Source organism: Lygodium microphyllum, chromosome 23 (assembly GCF_053477565.2).
Source record: "Lygodium microphyllum isolate KBCC chromosome 23, Lygodium_microphyllum_v1.1.10, whole genome shotgun sequence".
NCBI classification, from domain to species: domain Eukaryota; kingdom Viridiplantae; phylum Streptophyta; class Polypodiopsida; order Schizaeales; family Lygodiaceae; genus Lygodium; species Lygodium microphyllum.
Window position 1 is genome coordinate 101,609,497 of NC_141157.1, and position 6,236 is coordinate 101,615,732.

The window sequence follows — 6,236 nt, forward strand, 5'->3', positions numbered from 1 at the left end:
GGTTCCATTGGCTCTCCGAAAGGGGGGGTAAAACCCCAAGACACTTGGTTAGAAAGCTCTTAGTTCACTCCTTCTTCTTTTCTCTATTCGAAATGTTGTTTTCTGTCAGTAGACTGCGATCACAGAGTGCGCGATTTCGCAAATCTCTCTCTTTATTTTTTTTCTTTTTATAAAATCTCCAAAACTAACTAAAACATGACTTGTCTTTTCTTTTAAATGACATCCAATTCTAGAAATCTCCACATCTTTTTAGGATAATATCTAAAATATACTAGTTTTGCCCAAAATCTAATATTTTTGGACCATCCAAACTATACACGTTAATGCTAGTGATTAATATAGCTCATAAGTCTCGTTCACATTGTAACTTCCATGAAGAGTGGCTACGGTCCTTGTCAATCCGAGAAAAATGTCAGATTTACGACTCTTGATTTTTTAAACATATACTTTTTTCCTTGTAATTTCTCTATCAACAAATAAGCCATATGCAACTAGGTGCAATTAACTTCCCTTGATACATGCACTTTGCAAGCTCGATCTTTTGAATATGTGAGATGAAATGACCTATACTCATGCATCACAGTATGGGGCCTAACGTATCTCATATGAGGATCAAAATAACCATCTATCAATTTGGAAATACATTACTTACGACCGGTACCGCAATTGGATTGACAATGATGCCTTTGTTCGAAGCTTCGTTGTTGGTTATGGGATTGCCATCCGCAGGCGACATCCTTCTCTTGGAGGCCATTGTCCACTAGTAGATTTAAGAGATAAAGAATCTAAAACAAATTCGAGATGCGAGCGTAAGAGAAGATGGCTAAGTCAAGGATCGAAATAGAGGGAATTGAGCTAACTCTCTCCCTTGCAGCCTCTCGGGATAACTCTTCTCTCTCTCTCTCTCTCTCTCTCTCTCTCTCTCTCTCTCTCTCTCTCTCTCTCTCTCTCTCTCTCTCTCAGAGGGGTATCCTTCTCTCTACCTCTCTCTCGCAGCCTCTTGGGGTCTCCTTATGCTTCTTGTGCCTCCCCGTGCCTCATATATATAGTGAATTAGAGAAGAGGCTTGTGGCTGAGAAGAGGAGCTCTTTGTGGAGGGGGATCTTGGAAAGATCAGTGATCCGATGCTCGGATCATAATTCTGATGGTTCCATTGGCTCTCCGAAAGGGGGGGTAAAACCCCAAGACACTTGGTTAGAAATCTCTCAGTTCACTCCTTCTTTTCTCTATTCGAAGTGTTGTTTTCTATTAGTAGACTGCGATCACAGAGAGCGCGATTTCGCAAATCTCTCTCTTTATTTTTTTTCTTTTTATAAAATCTCCAAAACTAACTAAAACATCACTTGTCTTTTCTTTTAAATGACATCCAATTCTAGAAATCTCCACATCTTTTTAGGATAATATCTAAAATATACTAGTTTTGTCCAAAATCTAATATTTTTGGACCATCCAAACTATACACATTAATGCTAGTGATTAATATAGCTCATAAGTCTCATTCACGTTGTAACTTTAGTGAAAAGTAGCTACGATCCTTGTCAATCCAAGAAAAATATCGGATTTACAACTCTCAATTTGTGAACATATATTTTTAATTAAATAAAAATCCTTAATTATTAACATTAGTTAATTTTTTTACTTTAGTTAGTCTTTAGTTAGGTATCTTACTAACTTATTAATTGACTAACTAACTTTCCAACTAACTTTTATTGTGTGGAAATATTACAAGGAGGTTCTCTGGTCCTACTTGGAAGACTTTTCAAGCAGGCTACTTAAAAAGAAGTGGACTACCTAGCACAATGGATATGCTTGAGCTTGTTAAGCATCATGTCAATCATTTCTTTCAACAAGGGTGCTATTGTCTCTTCTCTAAGCAAAGGTAAGCAACTTGGACTAGGAGTCCTAGTGAGAATGGTGAGAGAGTCAAGGAACAAGAGGACAAGAGGGAACTACTCAATATATATCATCTTGGAACCAAAGCAAATACCTAAGCTACCATAAACCATACACTAACTTTTAAAACTATCAGAGGAGACCCAAGGCATACAGAGAAGCACCAAAAAGTTAGCACAAAGCTATGATGGGTTCCTAATTCATTGTTGTGTGCTCAAGGGTTTTACACACGAAATTGATGTATTTGGTTTTCTAAAATACCAGCACAACCACCTCCATTGATCATAGCACAAGTCATTAAAAAATCAAAGACAAAGAGAGAGAAATCCAAACACAAATCTAGATCAACAATGAAGATAAATAAGGAGACAAAACTAGATATTGTGAAGTCTAAGAAGTTGATGCTTGAGATTGAAAAGTCGTTGCTTGTCTATCAAGAAAATACACTTGAGCCTGAACTCACTAAACTGCAATAGCTTGACACCATTGCTACTCCACCACAAACATCTGTGGTGCTTGAGAATTCACTGATTCAAACACAAGACATCAAGCAACATCATCCTTGCAATGCTACTCAAACTAGTAAGTATGCAATAGATCCCTCAAGTGTTGGCAAGCAACAATCCTAAAATATTACTAATCCATCCAAATGGTCTAAGTCTCTCGAAAACAAAGCGCCTTTATCACCCCAACCAAAACAAAAATCCAAAAGCAATAGCCTAATGCAACTACTCAATCCAAGAAAAAGGATCCATAAGGGACAACCAAGAAAACATCAAAAGATCCACAATCTCCTTTTAAGAGTGTTGTTAAGAATAAAACTAGATATTATAAGGCCAAGACTACTACCAATCAATCCAAGGATCCAAGTATACAATCATCTTTGACTGCCAAGTTAGATTAATCTACTAAATTAGATTAAGTTTCTGTTCTCAATTCCAAGGTGGAACCCACACAATCACAACCCTTAGCTATGATCAAACCTATTACTCCTATTGAGGAATAGGCCTCTCATGCTTTTGACTCATAAAAGCATATGAACTCTAGTCCAAAGGGCCTCGTGAGTTCATTGATTTGCAACCTAACTCTCGTTGTTTTGGGTCAGAAGCTCTAGGGCGTTTGAACCTAAGCCTTGTCAAAGATAAGTTAGAAAAATGGTGCAATAAGAAGATCAGTTTAAGAGCCCTAAGGAACTATATATAACACTGACTTCACTTGCTTGATTCATGTTGACATTGGAGCCTCTACTAAAGAACATGAGAAGCTCTTAGAATTATCATTGACACAAGTAGAGCAAGAATCCTTTTGCTTGCATTATATTCCAACGGTCATAGCAAATGTCATGAATCCCATGTCCAAAGCTAAGAAAAAGGATATTCCCTTGATTCCATGATTCTACTCTAGTCATTATGAAACAAGGAGAATCCCATGTCCAAAGCTAAGTAAAATGAACTTTTCTTGATTCCATCATTCTACACTATCCATTGTGAAACCAACAAGGAGAGACTTCAAGCACTATAGAGAAGGGAGAAAGACAAAGGTTGTTTGAATAGAAATGTGTTCTAGCCACTATTTAGCACCTAGAATCAGTTGTCAATTAATGATGATAGCTAAGCAAAGAAGGGTACTCTAGAGTTCAATGCATGATCCTACATATGTGGCTCCTAATTCTCTAGGAGTGCTTGCACGTATATGATATTTTAAGCTCCCTAAATTGGTCCAAGGATAGCCTCCACTAGATAAACTTATCATGGAGGAAAAACTACATTTTAGAAACAAAATAGATCAAGAGAACATTGTAACTGGTGTTATTGCATATGTATTTTTACTACTCAAAGCACCACTAGCCCTTGATGATTGGTCCTCTTAGTCTTGTGACTTTAAGTAAATGTGCAAACTACTATTAGTGAATACTAACTGAATCATGACTAGCCTAATATATGTGCGTAGATCTACATCTCTAAGGGTATCAAGAGTGATTGAGTGCCTAATGTGGCCTTAGGTAGTCGGATGGTGTGTAATTTAAGGCTAAGTGGGGGCTAGTGTAACCTAAAGAACCAAGTCCCCTATGAGCTATGTGATCATGTGACAAAGTTCGTGACTATCGTGTGACCTAAGTGCATGTGTGACTTGACAACTTAGTGCCCTACTAAGGAGTATGCCTACTCAATATGTAGTACTCGATGACTATGCCTACTAGATGACTATGGCTACTCGACTGGTCGATGACGAGTGGAAAGTAGCTCGCGACGGTAGCCCAAAGTGGTTTTACGACAACTACCATGCCATAATCGATAGTCGACCGGTCTCGGGCCGGGACGGGATGTGTGGTCCGCTTGATCAAGACACGAAGACAACTCAATGGCAAGCATCGTATGCACTCGATGACAGTCGAAAGGACTCGACGACTACATGTGGACAACTCCATGACAAGCGCCAACTCGACAACAAGTGACCAATCGATGGCAAGCGTCAACTCAATGAGGACTAGTGGGCAGGGACTCGATCACAGTGGTAGAGGACTCGACGTCAAGCCGTGATGACTCAACGATGGCGATAACACTCAGCCTGCACGGTGGTAGGGACTCGATGTTAGTGGTATACTCGACGACCGTTGGACATGTTTGACGGCCCACTCGACCACGCGATGACACGTTGACAGTTGTGTTGTCGCTCCACCATAAGGACGCCACTGGATGGATCCTCGGCGACGGTGTCACGGATGCCAACTCGACGACGATGAATGGCGAATCGACGTCCCATGGCGACAAGCCGGCATACATTGGAATAGCACGGAATACAAAGTGCCTCACTAAATATTGCACTTTTTTAACCTCTTGATAAATAAAGAGAGTCTTAAAAGCTTTAAAAGAAGCTTCTCGACTACATTAAGCCTTGTAAACCAAGTATATCCCTTCTCACCCATGCGAAGCCCAACATGTTGAGCTTGCTTGATACCCCCAATGAGATTATTGGCCTTGCAAACTTGCTTCAACTACTCCATGAAGCAATATGGGTCATCTTTGATGCAATATTTATCAAATTGTGTGGCCACTAGGGGCACTTCGACTCGATCTCATTAGGCTAGTGTATCTCCCATCGTTGTCAATAGAGTTTGGACCATATGAGCTCCTATCGTAAGCAAATTAACATGATCAAACGGCTTGCGTTGTGGACGAGATCTATTAGGGTGTCAGTGGTTGGCTGATCCCAATGTTCCCCTATTCAATAGCATGTTCTTGATCCCATTCGATCATAATTTCATGGTTAGCAGCCCCTAATGTGTGTCCACTATATGTTTGAGAATCTTATTAAAGGTACAAATCGCTTAGTCCATCAAAGCCAAGAGCTTTGTTTCTAGTTCTTCATTTGAGAGTCTTGAATGGTCAAACTATATGGTTTCGTGATAATGGGCTAGGAGGTCCCAAACATCTCTTAGAAGAATGGCAAGAAATGTACTAGCCTTTTCCATTATGCTTGCCTTAGAGTTAGATGTTTCTTGTTTCACTAACTTGATTGCTTGTTCAATGAGAACCTTGAGTGGTGTGGTCTCTAGGACTAAGACTATGATTGGAGTGGACTCAAAGGTTGATGCTGTAGTGGTTCATGGTCTAGATTAGGACTTTGTTCAACCTAGCCCTTGAACGTTTAGGATTTGTTTATGTTTTAGCTCTTTGCTCTCACTTGTTGTTATATGATAGAATGCTTCTAAGGTACCTTGATCTTGTTTTATTTCATCATCTCGTTGAGTTCTCAAAGCACCTTAATGGTTTTTCCAGCACTTTGAATTCGAGATATAGAAGGTTTATGTCAGTAAAATGAGGGTTTCTTCCTTTCTTTTTCAATGTATATGTATGCAAGTAGTTCCACACTGTACCACAGTCACAACAATATAAAAAATGTCAAGCCTTATGCAATGCAAGGATTGTGCACCTAGATGCAATTAGAATACGAGCATGGATGCTTTCCTAGATTAGGATTTTTCTAACACCCAAGGAAGAGTAATTTACACTTTTGTTTGGTTCCGAAGAACCAAGCATAAAATGTGCAATGAGCATAAGATGTGTGAATGGAATGGTGAGTCATTAATGATCCGCAAGGATAACAAGGATACAGCCCTTGTCACATGAACCTATATGCACAGCATGGGAAAGTCCTTTTGAATCTGAGAGGAGGTAGAAACACCATGGTGAAGAGTACTAAAGACTATGTGTACCTAGGGTATTTGTAAAGGAAAAATTCCTAAGGAATACTCCTAGGACACGAATGCCCCAAAGGATCAACATAGTGGTTTTCAAATGTGAAATCTAATAGCTAAGATGTATTGGTGCATAAAAGGCAAG